Source organism: Rhagoletis zephyria, unplaced genomic scaffold (genome assembly GCF_001687245.7).
Source record: "Rhagoletis zephyria isolate East Lansing unplaced genomic scaffold, Rhagoletis_zephyria_1.1 Rzeph_scaffold_00208, whole genome shotgun sequence".
NCBI classification, from domain to species: domain Eukaryota; kingdom Metazoa; phylum Arthropoda; class Insecta; order Diptera; family Tephritidae; genus Rhagoletis; species Rhagoletis zephyria.
The window spans coordinates 137,100-148,935 of record NW_016157292.1 but is presented as its reverse complement, the minus strand read 5'-3'; the positions used below and the strand labels follow the sequence as shown (position 1 = coordinate 148,935).

Genomic DNA, 11,836 nt, shown 5'->3' with positions numbered 1-11,836 from the left:
CGTGTATAAATTTTAAGTAAACTAGCGGCCTTAAATTTCAAAATATTGAAATTTCAAGCATTTCTGTAATTTACCGTTATATGAAAAGCGGCCGTAATTTTAGTCCGATTTCAACAATTTTCAATGGTTTACTTTTATGTGGCAGACGGACGGACAGACAGTCACCGCTTAATCGATTTCTCTTTTCATTCTGATCATTTATGTATACATTTGTCTATATCTATCTCGATTCGTTTTGCCTGTTACAAACAACCGTTATGTGAACAAAGTTATAATACCCTTGGGCACAAGTGCGCTCGGGTATAAAAATAGAAATCCGCGATGCGCGACCTTTTAAACCTAATATTAAGGGTTGCGGTTTTAACAGGCATCTTTTGGCACCCCACCGGAGGTATTGAAAAAGGGCTCTTTAAAAACAAAAATGACAAGATTTTTTGAATCATTCTTATGTACTGCATACATACATCAGGGTGCCGATCGAAAATGCTTTTTTTTTTGGAAATTTCGTCTTTATGAGAAATATTATCTATTGCCTATTTTTATATATTTTTTAAAGGTCATTTACAGGTCCCGACCTGTTGATTTAGGTCAGAAAAAGCACTTTTGTAGTTTTATGAGTTTTTGAAAGACTATTTTTGATTCGATTTCAAAGATCGAATATGATCTTAGAAGAGGATATATAGGCCTTTAAAATGGTATATAATAATCTATTGCCGGACTTGGCTTGTTGGAATTTTTATCGCGTAAAATAAAAAAAAAACATATTTCTCCTAATTTTTTAAATTCTGACTATCGATAATTTCCACAATTTCCAAATATGTGCTACTATCTAAAACTAAAAATATTTTTAAGTAAACTGATAGCTCATTGATTGCAATCGCATAAAAATTGTCGAAGTTAGGCGACTTTTCTTAAATATGGCCTTGAATTTATTTTGTGTATGTACCGGATTGTCAGATTTCAGATTCAGCAGTGTGGTTAAGGAATTCATGAATATTTATTCAAAATTTATATATACAATCGCACTTTAGCAAAAAAATTGGTATCTCAAAAACGACTTGACCGATCTCGACCAAATTTGGCACACACATTGTGCCCATTGGGAATAAAAAATAGTCATTCAAAAACTCATAAATCTACAAAATCCTGTTTTGTGATTTAATCGACAGGTTGTGACTTTAAAAAATCTATGAAAATAGGCAATAATATTTCTCATAAAAACGAATAAAATTAGGGGGTAGGGTCTTGAACTTTCCAAAAAAAAAAAACGCATTTTCTATGGGCACCCCAACATACATATGCTACATAAGCATACCCATAATGGCATAGCTCAACCAATTTCCTTAGAAAAAGTAATTTATTGTACCTTAAGAATCAATTTGTGTCTTGGAAGTATGGGAAAGTATCTGTGAAGTGCAGAACGAAAGCGCATTTAAACGAAAAATACTGCCTTTGAAGTGTTTTAAGCCAAATTAATTTTAAAGCAGTTGAAATCAAATGCAGAGTCGGATAATTGACTGCTTCCTAGGACATCGGCATGTTAAAGTAAACAGTTCGTTCCAATTCAGAAAATCAAATCCTCAACTAGTTGTGGTGGGTAAAAAACTGGTTGAACATCAATACTTGAACTGGTCTCTTTTCGTACTGGGTATTTGCAAGTATGGTAGTCGATTGTTTTAAAGTTCGTACAATAATTGCCGAGGATTGTTTCCTGATCCTAGAGAAATCCAAAAATTATTAAAAAAATTAGTTTTCTTACAGCAGCTACCCTTATGCCATGAAAAGGCTTCTCATAAAAATCTATTTTTACCGTTCGCGGGTGGCGGAAATCTTCATTCCATTCATTTGTTTTGTAATATCAAGGGGCACTTATCAAATTGGGAAGATAAGCTCTAAATACCAAACACGAAACAAAAACATGGCCCCAAATATTTATTTTTGTATGTGCTTTAAGTGTAGTATTTTTGTAGGCAGCCTTTAGACATTCACATCTGTTTTGGCTCTGATTAGGCAGAAAAAGCTTTAGGTGGTAGTATTTTGTAAGACAAAGCCACGACTTTTTGTGCTGTACACATATTTGCAGTGCAGTGCATTTTGCTAAACCTTTTTGTAACATTTTGTACCTTCCAATTAGTGATAGTAAAAATTGAATATTGACGGAAGTAGTCCACTTAAATTTCAACCACAACTTTAAGATCCCCTTCTCAAATGGGACAAATCCCCAAAACCCTCGAAAATATGGCATCTGGTATACTGAAGGCTCTAAGACCGAGCACGGTGTCGAGGCAGGAGCCTGTGCTATACAACCCCTAAACTCCTTCTCACTAGCATGGGACACGATAAGTCTGTCTTTCTAGTTAAGGTGCAGGCCAATGAACTCGGGTGGCGTTGTCTAGAAATTTGTACCGAGAACGAGGTTGCAGGGTGACCTCCTCGTCTTGAAAGCGCATGAGACCACTTCAAAGCTTAAGCCATTTCTACCATAAATCTCCATGTATCTGGCTGGAGAAGGAAGCGCAACACTACTGCGCAAACATGGGAGGTAGCAGACCGGCTAAATGATTAAAATAACAATTTAATATTAACAAGAAGGGCCGGCACCGCGGCATTCATGATCGAGTGATTATTCGTTTCGAATCGAATAAAACAAGACGGCAGGTGTTTTCTCCACAATAGAATTTAAATGGGCGAAGTACACTAGCTATCGGAAGCCGTCATTCTAAATCAAATTTCGATTCGAGCTTCGTCCGATATGGAATGCCGCGATTTGGGCACGGAACTAAACAAGGAGAACTGAAGCATTTGTCAAGTCTTTAAGTTATTCTCTTTGACTAATGCAGAATGAGTAATGAGGAACAGGAAACAGCAGAGCACATTATGTGCCACTGTGAAGTCCTTACTAAACCCAGGCATCGTTGCCTATGATCATCGTACATAGGTTCTTCAACAATACATGGATCAAAGAAGACCTTTAACCTAAGACCTGTTATTTCACAAAGCATAGTTTTGGGTTATAAAGTGATCACCTGGCATCGCTCTACAATAGTGTCTCTATAGTTATCCAACCAATTAACGATGTGCATTCTACATACATAAATGAATAAAGATGTATAAAACATTGATTTAAACTACTATATATACTATATAAGCATACATATAACCTTAAAAGACGTATGCTTGGTTTTGTCTAATTTTTCTTCTTAGGAAGGAAGAGAAGGTACTGACGACGCAGTTAATAAAATCTTCTTTATCAAAGACTTGCTCAACAACGCAGTATTCGTGTCAAGACTCTTAACTTAAGAACATGCCAGACGTGACAATGCAATATATTTCGAAGAGGCTATCAAACTGAGAAATTTTATAAAAACAGTTGCACGAGCAGTCGAACCTTCCATGTAAACACTGAGAGAAAAATCAACTAAAAATATGTTAATATTACCAAACTCAAACTTGAAAAGGAATCAACGTGATTTTTGGTTAATATTAACAATGCCTTCATTGATATTTTCAACAATGATTTATTACCAATTTACATTAAAAAACTTTAAGTTGGCGATTTTTCGTTTGAATAAGTTTATGTTCTGCACTTCAGAGATGATTTTTCATAATTCGCAGATACAAAACAAACATTTTTATTATCATTTTAACATGTTGCCTCTGACCGGGTGAGCAAATAACAGCGACCATCTCTACTTACTTAGCTATAGCCGCTTTATAAATGTGTCTTCAAATGTTCTACTTGAATCAATTTTCGTCGTTTGATTTGGTTCTGCACTTCACATAGGCTTTTCCGTAATTAAAAAAAAAACCAAAAACAGCATTCGTACTGCTGGAAGCCAACAAATAACAGCAAGCACTTCTGCTCGTTGATCCACTGTTATACATACGAATTTGTTCTCAAATGTTCAACTTGAACACATTTCTTACAATCGGCTTATTGCCCAAATTAAACAATAACTTGGTTGAAAAAGCCATTGTACTTTTGACTCAGTGAAGTTCCTTGCGAAAAAGGTTTTTCATTTTCGAAAGGCGAATTGCAGGTAGAATTTCCAAAATGCAACTGTGATCAGCTTTGCCGGTTTTTTGTTAATTCTCCTGTTTAAAATAACTTCATTTAAAATTTGAAGACTAATTTATTATTTATATTTATTACGATTAAATTCCACAAAATAATTTATAACAAGCATTTTTGATTTTCTTTTCAAATTATATGTTATTATTTCTCACAAACTCGCGATCAGTGTCACACAGCAACACACGATTAGTTGGACAGCACGTGCAGCAGAAATAAAAGTTGCTAGTGCAGCACGAGCAAGTTGAAATATATTTCCGAAATAGATTTGCGCTCTTTCAGTTGCAGTCACACCAAGGCGAATTTATACAAGGTGGTGTTGATGGCGAATTTAGATCTTCACCGCGGTACTTCTTAATGTCAAAATGATGTGTTTGTTGTAATATGAATTCGTCTTGTTTACAACAAACACATCATTTTGACATTAAGAAGTACCGCGGCGAAAATCTAAATTCGCCAGTAACACCACCTTGTATAAATTCGCCTTGAGTCACACCTTGCAGCTTTAAGTGACAGAAAGGTCTTTCCGGCTGTTTACAAGTGGAAATAAAATTTCTCTTTTTCAATTTGATAGTAAATTGCTTGGAAAAGTTGGAAATATTGCCACGACTGACACGCTCTTTGGTTAGTTATAGCCATGGGTAATAGCGCAATTTTTTTGACGCTAGCTCAATAATGCCAGCGCCACCTGTGGTGTCAGCGCTGAGCACCGCTTGTACCGCAAACTGAATTCAATTGCTAGGAATGTAGTAAATGCCACGATATTCTCATCATTCTTGAGTAAAAGCTTTAAATTTGCGTTCTCAATGCTCAAAAGCCAAACCAAAGTACGTGTAAATGTTCAAAGAGTTAAGGCGAATTGTGTAAGTGCCTCATGTGTTGCTTGGTGTTAATGGCGCTAGCGCTTTCCATATACTGGTGTTGGCGTAGCAACACCGGCTACGCAATTGCGCTGCTCAGCGCAGTGTTACCCATGCTTAGTTAGTTAGTTACAAAATTAGGTGTAACATAGAAAGGGATACTGCAACCTAGGAGATCTTTTGAATTCCTATTATCTTATTAATCCTGATAGGCCAAGCTCCTAACAAATGGACCCTAACTATGTATATGTATATCTTTATTATGTATGTATATATTTTTTAATTTTATCAATTTTTCTTCGCACACAAGGTATGCACTAAATAAAAGTCAATTACATCGTAAACTTCTAACTTTACGGGCATTATTTTTATTTTTTTACAACAGAGTTTTTTCCACTTGTTGACTTGAACTTTTTCTACCGCTTTAAAAGTTTACCATTGTCAATGACTGACTAGCGATGGCTGAGCGACGGATTATGACAGCTACCTTCTATAAATTTATTTATTTTATTTTCCCACTTTTTATTAAAGCTTTCGCGAATAAACTTTTCGAGAAACTTTTTATGACTCGCCATTACTGCATTGGTTTTCTTTTGGAGTTTTTTGTTTAACTTTTTACACTTTAACTTTTTAAACTCTTATTTCGCAATTTATATGCATACACAAATGCCAGACTACCAGCAGCGAAATCAAATTTCAAACATATGTACATACACATGTATGTAATATAAAGAGGTGCAATTTAAATCGTAAACAATGGATGACATGTCTAAGTGCAAAAAAGTTATGGCAAACATACATATGTCCATACACACTAAATAGCATGAAACAAATACAGAGGTGCGAATAGCAAATAAAATCAGCAAAAAAACTACGGCACTTTTGTTTGTTCTTGTTCTTTGAGATTTTCCACCAATCCTCGGCCTTTCGCCACAATGCAAACAAAGTGTGGCTGCGGTTGTATACAGGATTATCGTAAATTTTCTTTCGTTTTTCTATTTATTGAATTTTTTGAGTCATCTACTTTTTAATGGAGTTTTTTACTAAAATAACATAAACTCTGCAAGTAACGACCATGATGACTAACAAGAAGATTGCTTAAAAAATATAATTTCCATTTCCTCTTTCAAATTATGCACTGAATAAAAAAATTGCGTAAAAAACACAAACATAGAATAGAAGTTAGTCTCTTGTAGTTGCAAATAAATCTACTTATTTATCAATAATTTTCCATGGCAGATCTGAAAGTTTTATAGTAGTATCCCACTTGCATGTTGGCTTCGGTTAGGTGGAAGCCACGCGACGGGCTCTTCTTACTGTTTGGCGATTTTGGCCGAGTTCAACAAAGCACGCCAGTCGTTTATCTTCTGTGCCAATTGACGCCAATTGGAAACGCCCAAGTGAAACCAAGTCCTTTTCCACTCAGTCTTTCCATCGCAGTGGGCTTCCGAGTTGAAAGCTTTCAAAGCTCGAGCGTCGGAGCTCTTCGAACGATATGGCCAAGCCAGCGGTGCCGCTGTATTTCAATTCGCTGCACTATGTATATGTCGCTGTAAAGCTCATCATTCCATCGTCTGTGGTACTCACCGTCGCCAGCGCGTAAAGTCCCGTAAATTTTCCGTAAAATCTTTCTCTCGAATACTCCAAGAGTCGCCGGATTTTGTCATTGCCCATTCGCGGTTCTTGTTACCTTGTCGATGTCAGCGGCGGTCAGCAATTGCACGCTCTTGTAAAAATTATACCTGAGCGGTTCAGTTCTGCGCTCATATTATCTTCTCCAACACCAAATCAAAAAAATCTCACGAAAGGAAGTCTTCCTTTTTACGGAACCTAATTTTAATGGAAAAACCTTCGAATAGGTGTTTTGCTAAGTGTGCGAATCCGACAGTCCATTTGGAGCTCGGCAGTTGCTCCTTCCTGTGATTAAAGTAGTTAGGGTCGAGATGTACTTGAATTATTTCAAATGCCTGTAAAACAGTCTTACGGACAGGATTATTTTCCACACATCACACAATGCGGCCAAAATCCGAAGCTTTAAAGAAATGATGCGAAATTTCGACCAGGGGGTTTTCGGGGTCGCTTATTACGTATCCGCTGCCAGAATTGCAAAATTCAAAATAGCGGATCCGTGTGATGGCGTGTGATAATTTTTGAGCTTTTTAATTGGATTTCTTGGAAAGATTTTGAGTATGCAGTTTTATAGCCCACTCAATTCCAGTGTCACAAAGTAAAGTAGCTAAAGGGTGAACACACCAAAACTGCAAAACTTTGGGAAGCTTATAACTTACCCACAAAGATTTCAATATTTTGAAATTCAAATACCATAAGTTGACCATGACCTTAGTTGGACGTATAAGAAATTTCATTTGAATTTGCTTCCTAGTTGAGCTAAAAATGGCAACCGAGTTAGAAACGAGACAAACCATTTTGCACGAGTTTATAAATGATCCGGGCTGAAATGCACGTAAAATTGCTAAAAACTTAAGATTGCACTATTCGACAGCTTGCAGGGTTTTAATCGGTACAAATAAGGCCTGGCAGTTACGAGAAAACCAGGGAGCGGGGGTTAGCATGCTCAAAGTGATAAAAACAGTGCTCGGAAGGTCCTCAGTGCGTTTTCGCGAGATCCGAAGGTTTTGTCGCGTTATGTTACAAAATCCGTACGGAGATCGCAGTTTTTCGTACAAAAGGTAAAGCGGAAAGCTTCATTGAGATGTTCTACAGCTCAAACAGCGCCAAACTGGGGCGCAATGTAGAATGTTACAACGAAATCCCGCAGTCGGAAGTTGTATGAATTCCAAATTAAAAAAATACAACTGCATTGTTATGGACTACGAAACCTATATTGCAGGTCAAGATTTGTATACTGCTGCAAGTCGTCAAGATGCCCCTGAAAGCTGTAAGCTGAAAATGAAGTCCAAATTTCCAAAAAACAACATGGTTTGGTAAGCTATTTGTTCCTGTGGCCGTAAGAGCAGCCCTTTTTTTCCATCCGGGACAATGAATGATCAAGTTTATCGGGATGAGTGCCTCAAAAAGCGTCTTCTGTAAGTTATAAACAGATAAGGAGTAGGCCACTGTTCTAGGCGGACATGGCAAGCTGCCACTATGCCAAGGACACATTGCCATGGTATAATGCAATTAACATCAATTTTGTACCTCACGACTGAAATCCACCCAATGGCCCAGAGCTACGTCATATTGGGGAATATTGGTCAATTGTCGAAGGAATCTTGAAGAAAACAGGGGAAACAGTAAAAAATATTGAAGAGTGCAAAACGATGATGGAGTCGTGCAGAACATGAAGGCGCGTGTGCGATGAAAATACCGATCACTTGCATATGGAGCAAATAATAACTAATATTTTAACATTTTAATAACATATGAACTTCCAAGTTAGATAATACAAAAAAAATAATTTCAAAGCCTTCTAGTTTGTTTCTGGTAGTAATCTCTAAGTGTCGCAGTTTTGGTGTGTNGAAATGCACGTAAAATTGCTAAAAACTTAAGATTGCACTATTCGACAGCTTGCAGGGTTTTAATCGGTACAAATAAGGCCTGGCAGTTACGAGAAAACCAGGGAGCGGGGGTTAGCATGCTCAAAGTGATAAAAACAGTGCTCGGAAGGTCCTCAGTGCGTTTTCGCGAGATCCGAAGGTTTTGTCGCGTTATGTTACAAAATCCGTACGGAGATCGCAGTTTTTCGTACAAAAGGTAAAGCGGAAAGCTTCATTGAGATGTTCTACAGCTCAAACAGCGCCAAACTGGGGCGCAATGTAGAATGTTACAACGAAATCCCGCAGTCGGAAGTTGTATGAATTCCAAATTAAAAAAATACAACTGCATTGTTATGGACTACGAAACCTATATTGCAGGTCAAGATTTGTATACTGCTGCAAGTCGTCAAGATGCCCCTGAAAGCTGTAAGCTGAAAATGAAGTCCAAATTTCCAAAAAACAACATGGTTTGGTAAGCTATTTGTTCCTGTGGCCGTAAGAGCAGCCCTTTTTTTCCATCCGGGACAATGAATGATCAAGTTTATCGGGATGAGTGCCTCAAAAAGCGTCTTCTGTAAGTTATAAACAGATAAGGAGTAGGCCACTGTTCTAGGCGGACATGGCAAGCTGCCACTATGCCAAGGACACATTGCCATGGTATAATGCAATTAACATCAATTTTGTACCTCACGACTGAAATCCACCCAATGGCCCAGAGCTACGTCATATTGGGGAATATTGGTCAATTGTCGAAGGAATCTTGAAGAAAACAGGGGAAACAGTAAAAAATATTGAAGAGTGCAAAACGATGATGGAGTCGTGCAGAACATGAAGGCGCGTGTGCGATGAAAATACCGATCACTTGCATATGGAGCAAATAATAACTAATATTTTAACATTTTAATAACATATGAACTTCCAAGTTAGATAATACAAAAAAAATAATTTCAAAGCCTTCTAGTTTGTTTCTGGTAGTAATCTCTAAGTGTCGCAGTTTTGGTGTGTTCACCCTTTAGGACTTACCGTTCATTTTTGAAAATTTTGTTTTTTGGTGACAGTGCTAATCATTTTCTTCCATACGAAATATGTTCGATGATATGAAGAAACCGGCGCAGTCAGTCTTTGTAGCCTTTTCTGCTGTGTAAAACAAATGCTCTTTAAGGTTGAAATAAACTTAGTGGACGTTTTTATTTTTGATTTAATTTTTGAAAAATTTAGTGCAGAAAACTATTCGCTTAGGAAATATCAATCCTGCAGTTTACATAAAAACTTTACTGTACTTAAGAAGTTAAATACTTTCATACTGATCAATAAATTTTATTACGAATCAAACTTTTGTGTTTAATTGCAGTTTTTAAATTCCCAAAATTTTTTTTTTATTCAATAAATGTCAGCAATATTCCATTGAAACTTTGTTAATCTTTTAGAATCATTTACTTTGTGGCCAAAAAGTTGTATTTTCGCCCAAAAAGTTAAACCATTTGTGCAAAATCGGCGACAAGCAAATTTTAATCTACATATGTATGTCCGGATTGATGTTTGGAAATTGAAAATGCTCACAAATTTATTTAATGTTTTTATTCGCCAGCTTTCAATGGCATGTTAGCTTTTCGCTTTTGTACGGGAATATTGAGTTGCTTAGTTGGCTTTATTCCACTTGGCCTGTAAGGTAGTCATTGGCTTGCGATACAAATTTTGACTTTACAACGAGGTATTCTATTTTAACTAAATTGTGTTATCAACCGCAGAGATAAAACCAAAATCATATTGAAACAACTAACGTAATGGTGATTAATGAGAGCTCTTACTATGAGGTTCAGCCTGTTGTTGGCCGAATAATAGTAGTGCTTATGTCTCTTGTAAAGTGACTCGTTATCAATAAAGTAGTCGTAGTTACAAGAGTTTGGAGTATAACATTTGCATTCAATTAAACTCTGTGTAGAAAACTGTATCTACTGCAAGATGGTTTTAAAAATAGTTACTTATGTATAACCAGGGCCGCAAAGAGAAAATCCGCCCCGGTATTTAACATCTGGGGAACCACCCTCGCTCCTCAAGGTGAGCCTGCCTATAACCAAAATGAAGGCCGGCAAAGGTACCAAATTTTCCTGCTCGGGTAGAAAAAAAGTGTAGACCGTAAATGTCCACATTAATAGTACAGAGAAATACTGACCACATTTGAAATTCAAACAACAAATTCCAAACGAAATGTATTGGCATAACTAAATAAAATAAGGTGAAGAGCAAACCAAGCGAACAACTAGGAAATAAACTGAAAATCAAATGAGGTCAAATATACATAAATGCATTAGAAATGGAAGGAAAAATGTAAAAAAATTGGATAAAACAAGAAAAAGTTGAGAAGTAATTTAATCACTAAAATATGAAAGGGCATTTAATTCTCATGAAACAGTAAAATGTGCACATTTCTCGAAATCTGAAACGGAAATTGTTGTGATGAACACTAACAATATTCCTTTAATTAATTCATACACCGAGAAAGAATAAAAAATTTGTTTATGAAAACGATTATGGAAGCTTTCAGCTCGCACACATAGGAAAAACATAGTGTGGTATACTTTTAACATAAGCGGAGGAAAGCATAAAAGAGACTTTTACGCTCTAGACCAAGCTGAGTACATAACATAAGTGTCCAAATTCAAAGTCCTCTCAAGGATTTTCCAAGGACTTTCAAATAGGAGTGTAGACATATTATGTATATGAAATTGGGGACTTGCGATTTTCAGCGAGTTTTCGAAAAATTTTTTCTTCATATGTCTTTAGTAATATCGTGTAAATTAATGTTTAGTTTATAGAAGCTATAGAGGAGTAGATTTGTATTACGTTTGTCGAGCTTCAGCCATTCTTGGAAAAATTCTAAACTTATAATATAATAAATAGGGCTGGCAAAAATATGCCATAAAAACGTAAAATATGCGCTATAAAAGCTCGATGAATTACCAAAATATGCTCTTAAATATGCTAAATCAATGAAGTTTTATTTAATTTTTTAAATATTTTTATTCAATAATATCGGAATGATTTTTTAAATTATCAATCGAAAATGGCCTTCCCTTGGCATTTAAAATTGTTGAGTAATTAGAAAAACTCCTTTCCACATCCGAAGTACATCTATGGACAAAATTTAAATAAACTTAATTCTGCTGGGAAGTACTTCGATACATCTTCACTCATAGTTGTGGAACCAGTAAATAATACATCTTTTATATTAGCAATTGTGGTCAGAGCTGGGTCGTAATGATTCCTTTAGGAATTAAATTACTCCCAATTACAGATTCAGTCCACAGCAAAGGAATCGATTACTTGTTCAATTCCTTGAAGTAATTTCAAATGTAATTGGTTTTTGCTTTAATTCCATTACTAGGAATTTCATATTGTAATTGGAA

General features: G+C 36.1%; 1 protein-coding gene across 2 annotated transcripts in view; it reads left to right on the top strand.

Annotated features, from left to right (window-relative positions):
- MetRS-m (Methionyl-tRNA synthetase, mitochondrial) overlaps positions 1 to 11,836 on the top strand; it is a 69,337-nt gene that overhangs the window by 20,187 nt on the left and 37,314 nt on the right. The gene's annotated exons all lie outside the window — the stretch shown is intronic.